Consider the following 17,166-nt stretch of genomic DNA (forward strand, 5'->3'; position numbering starts at 1 on the left):
TTCCTTCCTTCCTTCCTTCCTTCCTTCCTTCCTTCCTTCCTTCCTTCCTTCTTTCCAGCAGTCGCCTTTTGCTGAATATTGAACACACAGGTCCTGAACACACAGATCTGTTGCACCTTCCTTGTTACCAAAGGTTCCTTTGTACCCAGCTGAGTGTGACTGCTCCACAGCCCTGCACGTACCTGCTGGTTCAGTGCTGCACGGCCATGGGCAGCCATGGCCTAGGCAGACCTTGCCCTTCCTTGCCTACTGCCTGTAACCCAACCCAGCCAGTCTCTTCTTTTTTTTTTTTTGTTTGTTTGTTTTGTTTTGTTTTTTTGAGACAGTATTTCTCTGTGTAGCCCTGGCTGTCCTGGAACTCACTCTGTAGAACAGGTTAGCCTCGAACTCTTGAACTCAGAAATCCACCTGCCTCTGCCTCCCAAGTGCTGGGATTAAAGGCGTGCGCCACCACCGCCCGGCCAGTCTCTTCATCTTGACTAACATCCTTCAGGCCAAAACAACATGTGCTACATAGCTCACTTCCACAGTCACTACATCCCTTACAACTACTTATGTCTCATGTTTGAGATCTGTCTTCTCACTAGAATGTCAGCACCATAAGGACAGAGATTGGGGGTTTCCCTTTCTTCCTCCCTCTTTTCCTCCTTCCCACCCCTACTCCCATCCCCCTGTGAAGAAACATTGATTCTTGTCTAAGAATAAGAGAAATAGGGAATAAAACTGGGCTTGGTGGCATGTCTCTAATCCCACCACTTCAGAGGCAGAGGCAGGAGGGTCTCTTAAGAACTTGAGGCCAGCCTGGTCTATACATTGAGTTCTGGGACAGCCAGGACCAAATAGAGAGACCCTCTCACTATGTAGACCAGAATGACCGGTAACTCACAGAGATCCATCTTCCTGTCTCCCCGGACTGGAATTAAAGGCATGTACCACTGTATTAGGCTTCATGGCTGGCCTTTTAGTACATGACAGTTTCCCTGTAAAATAGCTAAATCTGTCCCTCCACTATTCTGTCTATCTATCTATCTATCTGATCATCTATCCATTTATTACAATGAATTTATTTTATTTATTTATTTTTTGGTTTTTGGTTTTTTTTGTTTTTTGTTTTTTTGAGACAGGGTTTCTCTGTGTAGTCCTGGCTGTCCTGGAACTCACTCTGTAGAACAGGTTAGCCTCGAACTCTTGAACTCAGAAATCCACCTGCCTCTGCCTCCCAAGTGCTGGGATTAAAGCCGTGCGCCACCACCGCCCGGCTACAATGAATTTAAAGGCTTTATTGTGCAGGAGGGGAGGACTACACTTTTCATGCCCACCCCCAAATTCTACCACTGCTTACATTTTTGTTTTTTTGAGACAGGGTTTCTCTGTTTAGCCTTAGCTGTTCTCTATAGACCAGGCTGGCCTAAAACTCACAGAGATTCATTTGCCCTAAAGGTGTGCACCACTGCAACCTGGCTAAAAGTGATTTTTTTGTTTATTTAATCTTATTTTATTATGTGTATAGGTGTTTTACCTACATGCTTATCTATGTACCATGAGAAAGCCTGGTACCTGCAGAAGCCAGAAGAGAGCATCAGAGCTCATGGAAGTGGAGTTACAGTTAGTAATTTCATGTGCTTCCATGTGGATGCTAGGTATCAAACCCATGTCCTCTGGAAGAGCAGTGAGCACTCCTGATCACTAAGCCATCTCTCTAGCCTCTACCACTACTTTAAAAAAACGTGTTGACTTTAGATGTTTTGTTTGTTTGGTTGGTTGGTTGGTTTTTGGTTTTTCGAGACAGGGTTTCTCTGTGTAGTCCTGGCTGTCCTGGAACTCACTCTGTAGACCAGGCTGGCCTCGAACTCAGAAGTCTGCCTGCCTCTGCCTCCCAAGTTCTGGGATTAAAGGCATGCGCCACCACTGCCCGGCTTTAGATGTATTTTTAATGTTTAATGTATTTGTATGTGTCTCTGGGAGTCTATGTCTGAGGAGGTCAGAAGAGGGCATCAGATCTCCTGGAATTGGAGTAACAGCGACCGTGTGCCTCTGGATATGGGTGCAAAGAACCAGATTCCAGTCCTCTGGAAGAGCCACAAGTGCTTTAACCACTGAGCCATCCCTCCAGTCCTTCTGTTACTATTAGTGACCAGCCGACTGAATGGAGCCATGTGAGAAGAGTGGCAGGGGAGAGCCAGAAGCCAAGAGACCGGGAGAACGTGAACCAAGAGTGGCTGCCAAGAGCAAAGAGGCCAAGGGGCCAACTCAGCCCAAATAAATGAGTTACATAGTAATCAGAGGAGCTGGGGGAAGGAAAACCCAGCCCAGTTACTGGGCTAGAGAGTTTTGGGTAGTGGGTGGGGTTTGCCAGGTAGGAGGACCCTGTGACATGTAGACTGGTGGCCAGTGTCCACCTTGATATGTTAATAGGCATCTCAGCCTCTTGTCATGGGGTTGAGACCTAACAATTAGCACTGGACAGAATCTCATTCTTATACTGAGCATGCTTATACTCTCAGTGCTCAGTAGACGGAGGCAGGGTTTGCTGTGTTGCCCAAGCTGACCTGGGACACACAACCCTACCTTAAGCTCCTGAGAACTGGGACTATAGGAAAGTGCCACCATGCCAGGCTTCTTTTTATGTCTTTGAATGTCATGAAGATATTCTCTTGAGAACTGCCTGTTTTCACTTTTTTTTCCTGTTAAGTTTTGTCCCCCACAAATTATTTTTATTTTATTTTATTTATCCCCATGGCTGGGCAGTGGTGGTTCACACCTTTAAATCCCAGCACTTGGGAGGCAGAGGTAGGCGGATCTCTGTGTGTTTAAGGCTAACTTTGTTTACATAGTGAGTTCTAGGAACGTCAGAGCTACACAGAAAATCCCTGTCTCAAAAACAACAACACAAACCATGTGTTTGTATGTCTGTCTGCCAAGGTTTCAGATTCTTTGGAGTTACAGGTGGTCATAAGCCACCAACATAGGTGCTGGGAATCAAACTCGGGTCCTAGCAGGAAGAAGCCATCTCTTTACCTTCCACAGGTTCTCTTTCTTTTATTTAAAACTTGTACATCCTGATTTCTGTTTGTTACATGGAAGTATTTTACCCACAGAGTGTATTTGCATGGCAGGGGCAGACAGGAGCAGTGGCACGTGGTGCCCTCCAGTGTTACTATTCTCACTCAGGCCTTCTGTAAGGCCTCATCTGTACAAATGTTACAGGCTTGTGACAGCCTAGGAAGAAATGATACCTTAGCCCTTTGTTATGACTGGCATTACAGCTTCCAGGCAGGCCTGGACTGTATAGATTGCTAGGTCCTTGACAGAATAGGGCGTTATAGCTCTGTAGATCTAGCAAGTGGAGACTCTTTATTAGCCCTTGACGCTGGCCACAGCTCTTGGCTCCAAAGACTTCACTGCTCTCTGGAACTCTTCCAGCAGGCAGGGCCTGCAGTCTCTCCTGGGGCTCTCGTCCCTCCTCTGCTGTCTCTCTGTGGTTACTACCCTTTGTACTCTCCTGCATGCTCCTTCTGATGATAGCTTTGTTTAAGACAAGGTTTCAAATATCCCAGACAGGACTCAAACTCACTATGTAGTAGAGGCTGGTCTTGAACCCCTGATCCTCTTACCTCCACATCCCTAGTGCTTGCATTACAGGCATGAGCCAGACACCCAACTCTTGAACTGCTCAGTTGCTTCAGCTGGTGAGCAGCTAGCAGCCTAACCACGTTTGCAGCTGGCCTGTTCAGTCGTTGCTGCCACTGCCACCCCACCGTGTCATTGTGCCCACCACCTCTGTTGCTGCCATGATTTTGTCTCAGCTGCTTCAATTCTTGTGTTCCCAGCTCAGCCTACACCACTGAAGGTAGACAGGAAAAGGCTGTTCAAGAAATGCCTACGGTTACAATGGGCAGTGCAGAGAGGACCTTCCGCCCACTCACTGAGCACTGGCAGCTTATGTATAAGGCCAGAGGAGAGGTATTTGGACCAATCACAGTGTGCTTCTTCAACAGTCACATGAAGCCCCCTGCTAGACCACCAGGGTGGTGATCTTCTTCTAGCTTAGGTACGAATGGATACAGGGTCACCTCGAGTTCACTGAGGCTTGTGATAGCAAGATGTTTGGTACAAACGGAAACAGTCCTGGAAGAAACTGTGTCTTCAGGAAGCAGAGTAAGCAGCTGTGACCACAGTCCTATAATCTCCTGATGGCATCTGTGTAGCATTTCAGAATTGCTGGTGCTGTCGTGGGGATATTCTGGTCATTTGACTGACGGTCTTTTTACTCACAGAAGCAAGGGTATCAGGGAAGAGTCCAGCAGTTGCCAGCAGTTTAGGAAGTCAAAGTAGCCACTGTCCTTCGCTTATTTATAGGAAAACAGACATGGAGAATGCTCACAATAAGCACTCAGTGAAGGGCCAGGCATGGTGGCTCACACCTTTAAGTTCAGTTCTTCTTCTTCTTCTTCTTTTTTTTTTGTTTGTTTGTTTTTGGTTTTTTCAAGACAGGGTTTCTCTGTGTAGTCCTGGCTGTCCTGGAACTCACTCTGTAGACCAGGCTGGCCTCGAACTCAGAAATCCGCCTGCCTCTGCCTCCCGAGTGCTGGGATTAAAGACGTGCGCCACCACCGCCCGGTTTAAATTCAGTTCTTAGGAAGCAGAGGCAGGCAGATCTCTGAATTCGAAGCCAGCCTGGTCTACAAAGATCTGATGGCCTCTGCCTCCCGAGTGCTGGGATTAAAGGCACCAGCCACCATGCCCAACTAACCATGGGAACTCTTATAAAAGAAAGCTTTTAATTGGGTCTGGCTTACAGTTTCATGCATTTTGTCCACTAGTGTCACGGCAAGAAACCTGGTGGGATGTAGACAGAGATGGTGCCGAACAGGTAGCTGAGATTTGCAGGCTGAGCAAGAGAGAGACACTGGACCTGCCTTGAGCATTCGAAAGGCCAAAGCCCACCCCTAGTGACACACTTTCTCCAATGAAGTCACACCTACTCCATAAGGCCACACCTCCTAATCCTTATCAAGTAGCACATCTGAGTGACCAAGCATTCAACTCTAGGAACCTGTAGTAGAGAGCATTCTTTTTTTTTGTTTTGTTTTTTTGTTTTTGTTTTTGTTTTTGTTTTTGTTTTTGAGACAGGGTTTCTCTGTGTAGTCCTGGCTGTCCTGGAACTCACTCTGTAGACCAGGCTAGCCTCGAACTCTTGAACTCAGAAATCCACCTGCCTCTGCCTCCCAAGTGCTGGGATTAAAGGCAATGCTCCACCACTGCCCAGCTTTTTTTTTTTTTTCTTTTTTTTTTTTTTTGTGGGCATTCTTATTCAAACCACCACATTGTTTTCAAGCTTGTACTGCTCCTGCAGAAAGGACCCAAGGGTAGTTTTTAGACAAAAATCTCAATTGTTCAGTTTTACCAATGAAGACTTGGGAGCCAAACGCTGGAGGGAAAGCCTGCTAGCTCAGAGGGGTGGAGAAAACAGCTGTCTGACCTTCCTCTGCAGTCAGTGTCCCAGAAGGAATGCCCTTCTCTCCTGATGTCTTAAAAACCTTCTCCTACTGGATGTCCCTCCCTTCTGCTGTCTATCCTTCCTCTTGACTCCTACTTATTCTCCATGGCTTTTCTCTTAATAATTCTACATTCACTTCCTGTCAACCGGTTGCTTGTTCCAGCTCTCAACCTATGGTTGACTTTACTTAATCCTGTTTATAATATTTAAGCAGACGGACTCAAGGTGTGTGCTAAGGCTGAGCCACACCTCGACTAAAAACAGTTTTCTAAGTAAATAACACAATTTCTGGGTCCACAGCGTGATCAAATATCTTGCAACACCCAAGTTTGGTTTTTAGCACCCCTGTTGTGTGCTCACAATCACCTGTAGCTCCAGCTCCAGAGACTCTGCAGCCACCTGCACTCATACCTGCATATCTACCCAATGTACCTAATTAAACATTAATCTTAAAGCTGGCTGCTGGTGGTGCATGCCTTTAATTCCAGCTCTTGGAAGGCAGAAACAGGTGGATCTCTATGAGTTCAAGGCCTGTCAGAGTGAGTTCTGGGACAGCCAGCTTTATACAGAGAAACCCTGTTTTGAAAAAAAAACAAAACAAACAAACAAACAGTCTTAAGAAAGAGCTTGATCTGTTTGCCATCTTGGGACCCATTGCCATGTCCCACCCTGCTTAGAAGGGCCAGGAGACCTCATTGGCAAGAACAAGATGTGACCCATTTCTGACACTGGAGGTTTTATTGGTGGCCTGAGGTGTCTAGGTTAGTTGGAGCATTCTCTCCTTGTCTTAGTCATTCTTCTATTGCTGTGAAGAAAGACAATGACCAAGGCGACACTTAGAGAAGACAGCGTTAACTGGGGGCTTGCTTACAGTTTCAGAGGTTTAATCTATTATCAGCACGGCAGGTAGCATTGGTACTCATAGCAATGGAGGGGTAGCTGAGAGCTGCATCCTGATGTGTAGGCCGGGATAGAGATAGATGGATAGAGGGAGATGGACAGGGGCTAGGAGGAGAGGAGGAGAGAAAACAGAAAGTCTTCAAAAAGCCTAGTCCCACACTCCTGACATTTGTCTCAAACCCTCTCACCTGAAGTCACCAGCCCCCACCCCAGCATAAGCCAAGCATGTCACAGATCATTTTTTTTTTTTTTTTTTTTTTTTGGTTTTTCAAGACAGGGTTTCTCCGTGTAGCCCTGGCTGTCCTGGAACTCACTCTGTAGACCAGGCTGGCCTCGAACTCAGAAATCCGCCTGCCTCTGCCTCCCAAGTGCTGGGATTAAAGGCATGCACCACCACCGCCTGGCTCACAGATCATTTTTTTTTTGCCTACAATCTATTAAAAAACTTCACCATCATAGTCTGCCCTCAGTATTTTCAGGTCTTGTCCCCTGAGGCTGGTGAACTTGCACAGGAACCCATCCAAATAAACCTGCCTTTTTTTTTTTATTTTTTCCTTTTAACTCAGTTCGAATTGGCTTATTTCTTTGACATAGAAAACCTATTAACTATCTCATGAAGTGGAAACTTAAGGGTGTTTGGATGGTGTTTTGCTGGGGCAAACACGTGAAGGAATGGTTCGTTAAAGTGGACACAGGTGTGAAAGGCTAAGGCCGACTCGTGAAGAAACATTTCGCTGAAGCAGACACTGAAAAGAGGATATTCTACTGAAGCAAGCATGTGAAAGGACACATGATGAAGGATTCTTTGCTAATGACACACATTTATTGGTCTGACTTACACTGCATAGTTCAGCTGCATTTGGGGCTCCATAGAGAGAAACGCACCAAAAAACTTCTGGTAGTATGCTGCAGTTACTTGCTGTTTCCTTGGACAAGGGCTGTTTGGCAGAATGATGTCAGCTAAGACAGACATGCTCGCTTAAGGCAAGACTCTGTGGAGGACACATGATGTTTGGAGGGTATAAATAGGACACAGTGGACAGTGATGGAGGCTGAGCTAGGCTTACTTACAGAGCTAGCTGTGCATCGCTTCTGGGTCTCCCTCCTGTTGACTGAGGCCTGGCTGTCTCTGTTAGAACATGTCATTGTTGTTGCTAACCCGACTCTATGGAACTGGTGTATCCATGACATGTTTGTGAGTGGATTGAGCTGTGGCTGCTAATCTGTGAACTAAGCTGCCGATTTTCAGACAACACAGACAGGAATTCCTCCAATGAACCTTTCTAAACAGGTCCTATCCCTCCCCCACAACCCTCCCTCTCCCATGTCCTTTCTTTCCTACTACCTCTGGTGGGTGGTGGGCTACAAGGGAGGTTGAAGCATTTAAGAACCATCAATAAAAAATAGGTTTGGAAAAAAAATTAAACTTACAGTCTAAAATTAAAGTTATTTTAGAACGTTTATTCAAACTTCTAAATTTTAGTATTTAAACTGTGTTTCATTGTGCCTTTTATACATGTATGAAATGCAACATATATCATTGTCCCTAACTCATATTTGTCTCTTTTCCAATACCCACCTTTTTGGTTTTTCTGAGACAGAGTTTCTCTGTGTTGCCCTGGTTGTCTTAGAACTGGCTCTGTAGACCAGGTTGGCCTCTAAATCACAAAGATATACTTGCCTCTGCCTCCTGAGTGCTGTGATTAAAGGCATGTGCCAGCACCGTGCACCTTTTTAAAAAATATTTATTTATTTATTTTATGTATATGAGTACACTGTAGCTGTCTTCAGAGACACCAGAAGAGCGCATCGGATCCTATTACAGATGGTTGTGAGCCACCATGTGGGTGCTGGGAATTGAACTCAAGACCTTTGGAAGAGTAGTCATTGCTCTTAACCGCTGAGCCATCTCTTCAGCCCCCCCCCCCTTTTAATATGCCTTTTTAAAGACAAAAAAGGCCTTCCTATGGAGCCCTGACAGGCTTGGAACTTTCCGTGCACACTAGCTTGGTGGCTTAGGGCTTAAAATGCATAGATTCATTCTGTTTCTGCCTCCTGAATGATGGGATCAAAGACCGGGGCTACCACACTGGGTTTATTGTAGGAAACACATTCATAGACATGGAGAGAAAAATCTTTAAAAACTAAAACACTTCTTTCCATGACTTCCAGGAGGCCTAGGACGCAGTCTACTGCTTTTATATACTTAAATGGGTCGTTTCACTTCATCTAGTTTCTAGACTCTAGTACCAATTCTTCCAATTAAGTAGGTTCAAGCCTAGCATGATGAGACACATCTGAAGTCCCTGCATTTGGGACGTGGGGAGGCAGAAGGATCAAAAGTTTAAAGTCAACCCCAGTTGCACTGAGGATTCAGGCAAGCTAGGACTCCAAGTGGCCCTATCACAAACAAAACAAACAAAAAACTCACTATCCTATCCCTAAACAAAACCAAGTAGGAGCAGAGGATTCTGGGTTTTGTAGTCGAGTCGTTTCAATGCTCCACCTTCCGTGCAGGAGACTACATTTCTCTCAAGGCGCTCTGGCCAGTTATCATCTTGTCCCGCCTCCTAACTTCCGGTGTCGCTGACTTTTTCAGAGGCCAGTCAGAGGGCAGGGTTTGTTGGCTTCCGGCTCTCTGATTGGTGCATTCGACCGGGTGTCTGAGTTCAAATTTTCAACCGTACCAGTTGAGTCCCGGAGCGGTCGTGAGGCGCTGGACTCTTACGAGTTGTTGCAAACTGAAGCCGGGAAAGTAACGTGAAGGTGAGGGGAGACAGCAGTGCACCGGGGGCCATTCCTCCATGTTTCTGAGAAGGCAGGGGAGTCCTCGGGGCGGGCCCGGACAGCCTAGACAGCGCGCGGGCTTCGGGCGCCGGTGACGGGACTTCGGGGTGAAGTCTCAGTATCGGCGTCGGTATTCCTGGGAACCCCGGATCAGAGGCTGCTCCAGGCTGTCAGCCACTAGACGGTAACGACTGTTGGTGTAAGCACTGCTCTCCAGTTTCCGCACCAAGCTTATTTATTGAGCGCTCCTAGCATTATTTTTAGGAAAGGAAGTCGAGGCCCAGTGTGTGGAAATAGCCCTGCCATTAAATAGCTTTGGTGGAGGAAAAGAGAGGTGATCACCAGCGACTGCGTTTGTCTGGGATAGCAAAGTAAATTTGGTCTCGTGCCAACACAATTGAGATAGAGTTTAATTCCATTTTGATTGCCTTCTGTTTGGAATGTAAGATTTATTTTATGTTATCCTTATTGCCCGCTCTCTTTGTATCGAGTCACTAGGTGTTTCTGTCTTTTTATCTTCCTTTCTTGGTACATTTATAGATTGGAGAGGAAGGAAAGCTGTGGCCCAGATCATATAGTATTGTGGGTTGGGCTTACACCCTATTTTCGTGATTTGTAATCACATTAATTTTCTCAATAGTAGCAAGGACTCCCACCAAACTATTTCCTCTTTATGTATGTGTGTGTATGTATGTATTTCTGCCTCATCCTTACTTTGTATCTTCACATTCTTTGTCTTTATTTGCCCTTTTCTCATATTAAAAAACAATTAAAGAACTATATGATAATATAGTAAAAATACTGGTTTTGCTGCTGTTTTGAGACAGGATCCCATGACATATCTCCCTGGCTGTCCTGGAACTCACTATATTGACCAGGCTGGCATCAAACTCACAGAGATCTGCTTGCCTCTGCCTCCCAGGTTCTGGGATTAAAGGTGTGTGTCACCATGCCTAGTTAGTAAGAATATTCTTGTGTGTGACCTCAGTGTATTTTTACACCTGTCAAGTTGCTCCAGATTATACTGTTCTTTTCTTGGTTGATTTTTGTCTCTTCAGTAGTGTCATGTTGTCATTTTTGGTTCAAAGTTATTGTGGTTTACAGCTAATTGGACCAACTGATTGACCTTTGAGAGTATATTATGTGCTTATGTGATTTTTAGATTCTGTATGTATACAGATACATAATGTAGTCAAGGTTTTTCTGGTATACTTGAAATCAAAATGGTTTTGTGTGTGTGTGTGTTTGGGGGTTAGGGGTTTGAACCCAATATTTTGCTCATGGTAGAGGCGGGTAGCTGGGGTATTTTGTCCTCTGTGTGTGTGTGTGTGTGTGTGTGTGTGTGTGTGTGTGAGAGAGAGAGAGAGAGAGAGAGAGAGAGAGAATAATTACTGTTGAGATAGGGTCTTGTGTAGGCTATGTGGGCCTGAAAGAAAGGTTGTTCTTTTTTATAGTTTATTTTATGTGTTTTGTCTACATATGTGTCTGTATGAAGGTGTTGGATTCCCTGGAACTAGAGTTACAGGCAGTTGAGAACTGCCATGTGAGTGTTGGGAATTGAACCTGGGTCATTTGGAAGAGCAGCCAGTGCTCCTAACCACTGGGCATCTCTCCAGCCTGCATAGGTTGTTCTTGAACTCCTAATCCTCTTTCCTTCACTGCCGGAGTGCTGGGTTTATGGATATGTACCACTATACTCAGTACTATGTGCCCAGGGCTTATACTAAGCAAGAGCTCTTCCAGTTTCTATGTTTAAGACAGAATCTGTGTACGTTACTATTATGTAGATAAATGCGTCGGTTTTGGTTTACTGTATTCAGGCAATTTAGAAGTGGAGATGGATGAGACTTAGAGAGGGAAGGTTGGATTTCTGAAGTGTAAGTGTCTGCAATACAAACTGTCTCTCGATGCCGAGCAGTGGTGATGCACGCCTTTAATCCCAGCACTTGGGAGGCAGAGGCAGGCGGATTTCTGAGTTCCAGGCCAGCCTGGTCTACAGAGTGAGTTCCAGGACAGCCAGGACTATACAGAGAAACCTTGTCTCGAAAAACAGAAACAAAAAAAAAAAACCAGAAAAACAAAAACAAAGACAAACTGTCTCTCAGAGAACAACCCAGGCCACATATATCACATATATGTTGAATTGGGTGTCTAGGAAGGCCCTGTCTAAGTTGGCAGCAAAATAGCAAGTGTGAAAAACTAGATCATAGTAATGTGAAGTTTTCTAGTATGCAAATAAAAACATTCCTTTGGCTGGGTTTATGCTACTGTGCTCATTAGAACCAAATTCTCATCAGGTTATCTTGCAGGTCCAGTTAAGTTTGGTCAAGGAAAAGTTAGGTGGAAAAGTCCTTTGTTTCTTGTTCTTGTATCAGGAGAGACTGAATTCTACATTCTCTTCATATTTTTATAAATTCTCTGCAATATGAGCTTCTTCCCTTTTCAAAAAAATTATTTTAACTTTTGGGAGAAGAACAGAGAGGAGAATTTATGTATTTCACAAAGGTGGTGGGTTTTATTTTTTTTAATTTTTGTTTTTGTTTTTGCCATGGTAGCAGTTAGGAAGCAGAACTGATAATGGTGTGATTGACTAGCCTGAGTTATTATGTAAGCTAGGTTTGTATTTGAGACAGAGACATGTAAATCAGCAGCTCAAGATCCTGTATAAGAAAAAGATGGAATTAAACATTAATAGAAAAGTGTTGTGTTAGCCAGGGCTCTCTAGAGGAACAGAATGTATGTATATATGTATTGGATTTGTTAAAAAGACTTACAGGCTGTGGTCCAGCTAGTCCAATAATGGTTGTCTACCAATAGAAGGCCCAAGGATCCAGTAGTTAGTTGTTCAGGCTGGATTCGTCAGCTGGGCTCTAATACCAGTGAAGGAATGGACTTGCCGTTGAGAGCAAGCGGGCAAAGAGAGCAAGCTTTCTTTCATGTCCTTTATGTAGACTGTTAACAAGGTATGGCCCAGATTAATAGGTGGATCTTCCAACCTCAAAAGATCTGAATTAAAGATGTATTTTCCTATCTCAAGAGATTCCTATTAAAAGCAGGTCTTCCCACCTCAAATGATTTAATTAAGGGGGAAACCCTCAAAGCTATACCCAGCTGTTTGGGTTTTAGTTCATTCTAGATGTAGTCAAGTTGACAACTAAGAATAGCCATCGAAAGTTGACTCCTTGTCAACTCGACACACAATCATACCTATTTATGCCATTCTTAATTTCTAAATGAAAACAATAACCAAAAAAAAAAAAAGAAAAAAGAAAAAAAAGCTGGGCAGTGGTGGCGCACGCCTTTAATCCCAGCACTCGGGAGGCAGAGGCAGGCAGATTTCTGAGTTCGAGGCCAGCCTGGTCTACAGAGTGAGTTCCAGGACAGCCAGGGCTATACAGAGAAACCCTGTCTCAAAAAAAACAAAAAAGAAAAAGAAAAAGAAAACAATAACCAGGTCACTGTCACACCTGGCATGATATAATTAGCCTTTATATAATTGCAAATGCATTATACATGTTAGACTAGATGGCAGTGTCCCTTGAGGGACATTCTTTTGGTATCTCAAAACTTAAATATAACCACTGATATTCTCTTATTTGGTGTTACATTCCAAAAGAAATCAAGGAAAACACAAATCTCTGTAAATACATTCTTAACAAAATATGACAAACACTCATGTCAGTTTTAATCCTCATTTCTGCAACTGGTGACATAGCCTTAGCTGGTTTTATTTATTTATTTATTTATTTATTTAATCAATTAATATGAGTACACTGTAGCTGTCTTCAGACACACCAGGAGGGGCCATTGGATCCCTTTACAGATGGTTATAAGCCACCATGTGGTTGCTGGGACTTGAACTCCGGACTTCTGGAAGAGCAGTCACTGTTCTTCACTGCTGAGCCATCATCTCTCCAGCCCCCTTAGCAGGTATTTATAACTAACTAGGTTCCTCTACTAACCATTTTGTATTTCCACCCTTAACAAGCCCTTGTTCCCTTCCTACCCTATTCAGGTGTGACTCATACCTTGATTTTTGAAGGGTCTGTGCCCTTTGTTATCCTGCCTGGATTAGATTGTTGTAGTTACCCATAGGCTTTAACCATAGGATATGGTAGTACCAAGAGACACCCTAAAGGATCTCCTGTACTCCAGACCTAATCTTTCTTACCTCCTCTGTGGAGAAGCAATCCAATTTTCCATTGCTAATCTGGATCAGTCACCCTTCCTAACACTGTTATTCCTTTCTTTTTCTATTGGCTTAAAAGCATCAGAAACCCAAAGTGGCAAGGGGGAAGTCTGAACTTCCAGTTCAATTGTTATGTTTGTTATGGCTCCTGGCCATAGAGGTGTGTCTCTGGAACCAAAACTTCTAGGCCAGCAGAATTTAGGGTCAAGAACAGGAGGCAAGAATTTTCCTAGTGGGTTACTAGCAATGATAGTGCATGGAATGATTCCCTTTTCGACACCTTGATTCCTAGACCCATGGATTTTGGCTGTGGGAAAAACTGTACCATCATTGATGCTGGGAAACACCCGGCTGCCCTCCTTCTCCCAACCCCGCTCTCAGAGAAGTTTCTGTTCTAGGAGTGTCCGCCCAAGGGCTCGGTTTTTGACCATTATGGACATCATCCCAACTCCTAGCTGACAACATCATCACTCCTCCCTTCAATTCTATAACCCCCCCCTTGCTTTATCCTGGATATGTCAATTTACTGGCCTATACTTGTAAGATGAGGTGAACCTACCCAAGAACTGCCTCCCAATAAAATTGCCTTTATCTACTTCTAATCTGGTCTGATCTGACTTATATTTGCATCATTGAGAAAGAAAAAAAAGCCTATTTTTATTAAAGCTGTTTTTTTTAAGTTTATTTAATTTTCATTTTCTTATTTTGTTTAGGCAGAGACTCAGTAAGAGACTGTAGCTCTTACTGACCTGGAACTTGCTGTGTAGTCAAGGCTGGCCTTGAACTCAGATCCTCTGCGTTTGTTTTCTGGTGCTGGGATTAAAGTGCCATTAAGCCCACTAACACTATTTTTCTCCAAAGAATATTTGTAGGTTTTTTTTTTTTAGGAATCTGCACTGTGGCAGTTTCAGATAATTTTGAAATATGAAGTTAATTCTCTTGCTTGGCAGTTTGATTTGTTTAAGAGAATGTGGTTGACTTATCTGCCTTTTTTTTCTCCTTCAGTGAGACCTGTTGACAGAAATTCAATCTTGATTAAGGGATGCAGGAAGGATCTAGTTCCCACCATTTGTGGAGCTCTCATTTGAACAGCTGCCTTTAGCTTTGACCTGTGGTATCCCATTAGGCCCCAGCAGACTTTAATTTGCTATTTTGACATCCTAATATTCATTGCTTGTAGTGAGGCAGTGTTGTAAAACCGTCTTGATTGAGCAGTTACTGTGCACTGTGTCCTGGTTCCCGTCCCACCCGACTGCTCCTGTTTACTTTCTCACCAAGCTCAGACCCCAACCCTGCTTTTGGTTGTCTTTATATGCTTTGTCAGCCTTTGACAAGAAGATGAGAGTTCTTAAGGGATAACTGACTCATATTTGTTAATTTGATTCCACTTTGAGGAGAGACAGGATATTTTTAATCACTCTTGTTTTTCTTTGTTGAGACAAAAATCTCACGTGTAGCCTGGGCTAGCCTGGATCTCAGTACAGAGGCCGAGGATGACTTCAAATTTGAGTCAGTTCTCCTTTTTTTTTTTGTTTTGTTTTGTTTTGTTTTTTGAGACAGGGTTTCTCTGTGTAGCCCTGGCTGTCCTGGAACTCACTCTGTAGACCAGGCTGGCCTCGAACTCAGAAATCCGCCTGCCTCTGCCTCCCGAGTGCTGGGATTAAAGGTGTTCGCCACCACTGCCTGGTAAGCTAGGTAAACACTTATGTAATGTAATAATAAAACATATTCTCAAAGAACACCAAAGCTTTATATAGAGTGGTCTCTCCTACTGCGGGACTCCCGAGACCCTCACAAACTCAGCTGCTAACACTACTTCATCCATGTATATAGATGTATGAATATGTTGCCTTTTCCTCTTTTTTGTTTCTTTGAAATCAGAGACCCAGACAGGAGGACAGAGGTCAGCCAGAGAAGACCTCCCCCCATCACCCTAGGATACACACACACACAGCAAAAAATAATGCATGTGAAAGGCTAGATTTGAACATTTGTCTTTATTTATTTATTTATTTATTTATTTATTTTTAATTTTTACCAGAACGCTTTAGTGGAATCCAGGTCTGCCCCTTCCCCTTTATTTTTATTTTGGTTTGTTTGTTTTTGAGACACGGTTTCTCTGCATAGCCCAAGCTGCCCTGGGACTTTCTCTGTAGACCAGGCTGGCCTTAAATTCAGAGACTGGCCTCTTTCTACCTGCTATTGATAGGACCGAAGGAGTGTGCCACCACCGCCTGGCCTGCCTGGCTTTTTTTTGTCTGTTTGTCTTGTTTTGTTTTGAGACAAGGTCTTACTGCGGCTCTGGTTGTCCTGGAATTCAGGAACATAGTGGCCTTAGATCTTTCTGTCTTGGCCTTTTGAGTGCCACACCTAGCTTGAGCTAGGGTTTATCAAGAAAGGGGTTTAATACAGATTTAAGCATGGTATTAAGAATAGGAAAGGGGCTTGAAAGATGGCTTCTTAACATTCATAATGGCAGCTAAGTTCCAGATGAATGTTACCACCTCTTGTGGCCTCTGCAGACATTTCATTCCCGGACATACAATTGGACAAAACACCCATACACATAAAATAAAAACAAATAAGAATTCCTAAATAAATAAATAAATAAACTAGACAAAGAAAATGAAAGAGGTTTAAGTAAAGAAATGTCAAAAGAGTGCATATCCTACGGTGATGGCCAGCTTCTCCAGAGAATTGCTGGAATAGTAGTTTTTAGAGGGCTTTGTGCAGTTGTAGTGTGTTGTGTTCCTGCTGCTTCCTCCCTAGCTCTGCTTGTCTTCATTATAGTCCTGGCTGGGAAGTGTTCCCAGTGACCTAAGTTAGTCATTGAGATCATGGGAATCCAAGATTTTCCCATGTCTTCCAGCATAGTTGTTCAAAAGAAGAGAAAAATGTTCTTTTTTTTTTTTTTTTAAGTAGAGACTTTATTACCAGAGCAATCCTTCACGAATTGTCTTTTTTTTTAGCTTTGCATATGTTGTTTATACAGTATGAATTTGTATGTAGTGTGTGTGTGTGTGTTTGTGTGTCTGACTACATAACAAGTTCTATGTAAGTCCCTGTCTTTACCCCCATCCCCCGCCAGCAACAACAACAAAAAAGCTGGGTGTCCTGTTTCATACCCTTAATCCCAGCACTCTGGAGGCAGAGGCTAAATGACTGAGTTTTTGAGGGCAGCTTGTTATGGAGATCAAGTTCCAGGCGAGCCTGGGTGACACACGATGACATAGTGAGACCCTGTCTTAAAAAAAAAACAAAAAACAAAATACAAGGACAAAACCAAACAAAGGAACAAATAATAACTCAGCAGCAAACAACAAAACAAAACCAAAAAAACAAAAGAAAAACAAAAAAACCTCCAAGTTTAAACAAATAAGCAAAACAAACAAAAAACCCATGAATAATTAATAGAAATGGAGGAGAATGAACGTTAGGATGGGCGGAATAGAGAGTCTTCAGGTCAAGAGACTGCAGAGTTAAGTGCCAGGCTGTCCTATATACAAATGGAGACCTGACCCTCCTAACACTGCTCAGTCCTAAAGTGGGGTGAGGCGTGTCCGCGTGTGCTCCAGCTAGGAGACAGCTCTCTACACAGCTGGATATTGAGTCGTTATTTAGTCTCTGGTCTTTAGCTTTCTCCTTTAGGATGAGGACAGTAACTGATGCTTTACAAGGTTGCAGATAAGCATTAGTTAATAAAGAGTTAGTACTTAACACAAACTTGCATCTCTGGTAGCTGTTTTTGTTCCTTTGTTTGGTTTTTTTTTTTTTTTTTTTTTTTTTTTTT

General features: G+C 43.6%; 1 protein-coding gene across 3 annotated transcripts in view; it reads left to right on the forward strand.

The window, feature by feature from the left end:
* The first annotated feature begins 9,087 nt into the window (after positions 1 to 9,087).
* Tpx2 (TPX2 microtubule nucleation factor) overlaps positions 9,088 to 17,166 on the forward strand; it is a 37,934-nt gene continuing 29,855 nt past the window's right edge. For 2 of the 3 annotated variants that reach the window (XM_028774960.1, XM_028774962.1), the window contains exon 1: positions 9,088 to 9,166. The gene's annotated coding sequence lies outside the window, so the exon portion shown is untranslated. Of the gene's footprint in view, positions 9,167 to 13,068; positions 13,118 to 17,166 lie in introns of those variants that run through there. The other variant, XM_028774959.1, reaches the window with a different exon arrangement.

Source organism: Grammomys surdaster, unplaced genomic scaffold (genome assembly GCF_004785775.1).
Source record: "Grammomys surdaster isolate TR1022 unplaced genomic scaffold, NIH_TR_1.0 251, whole genome shotgun sequence".
NCBI classification, from domain to species: Eukaryota; Metazoa; Chordata; class Mammalia; order Rodentia; family Muridae; genus Grammomys; species Grammomys surdaster.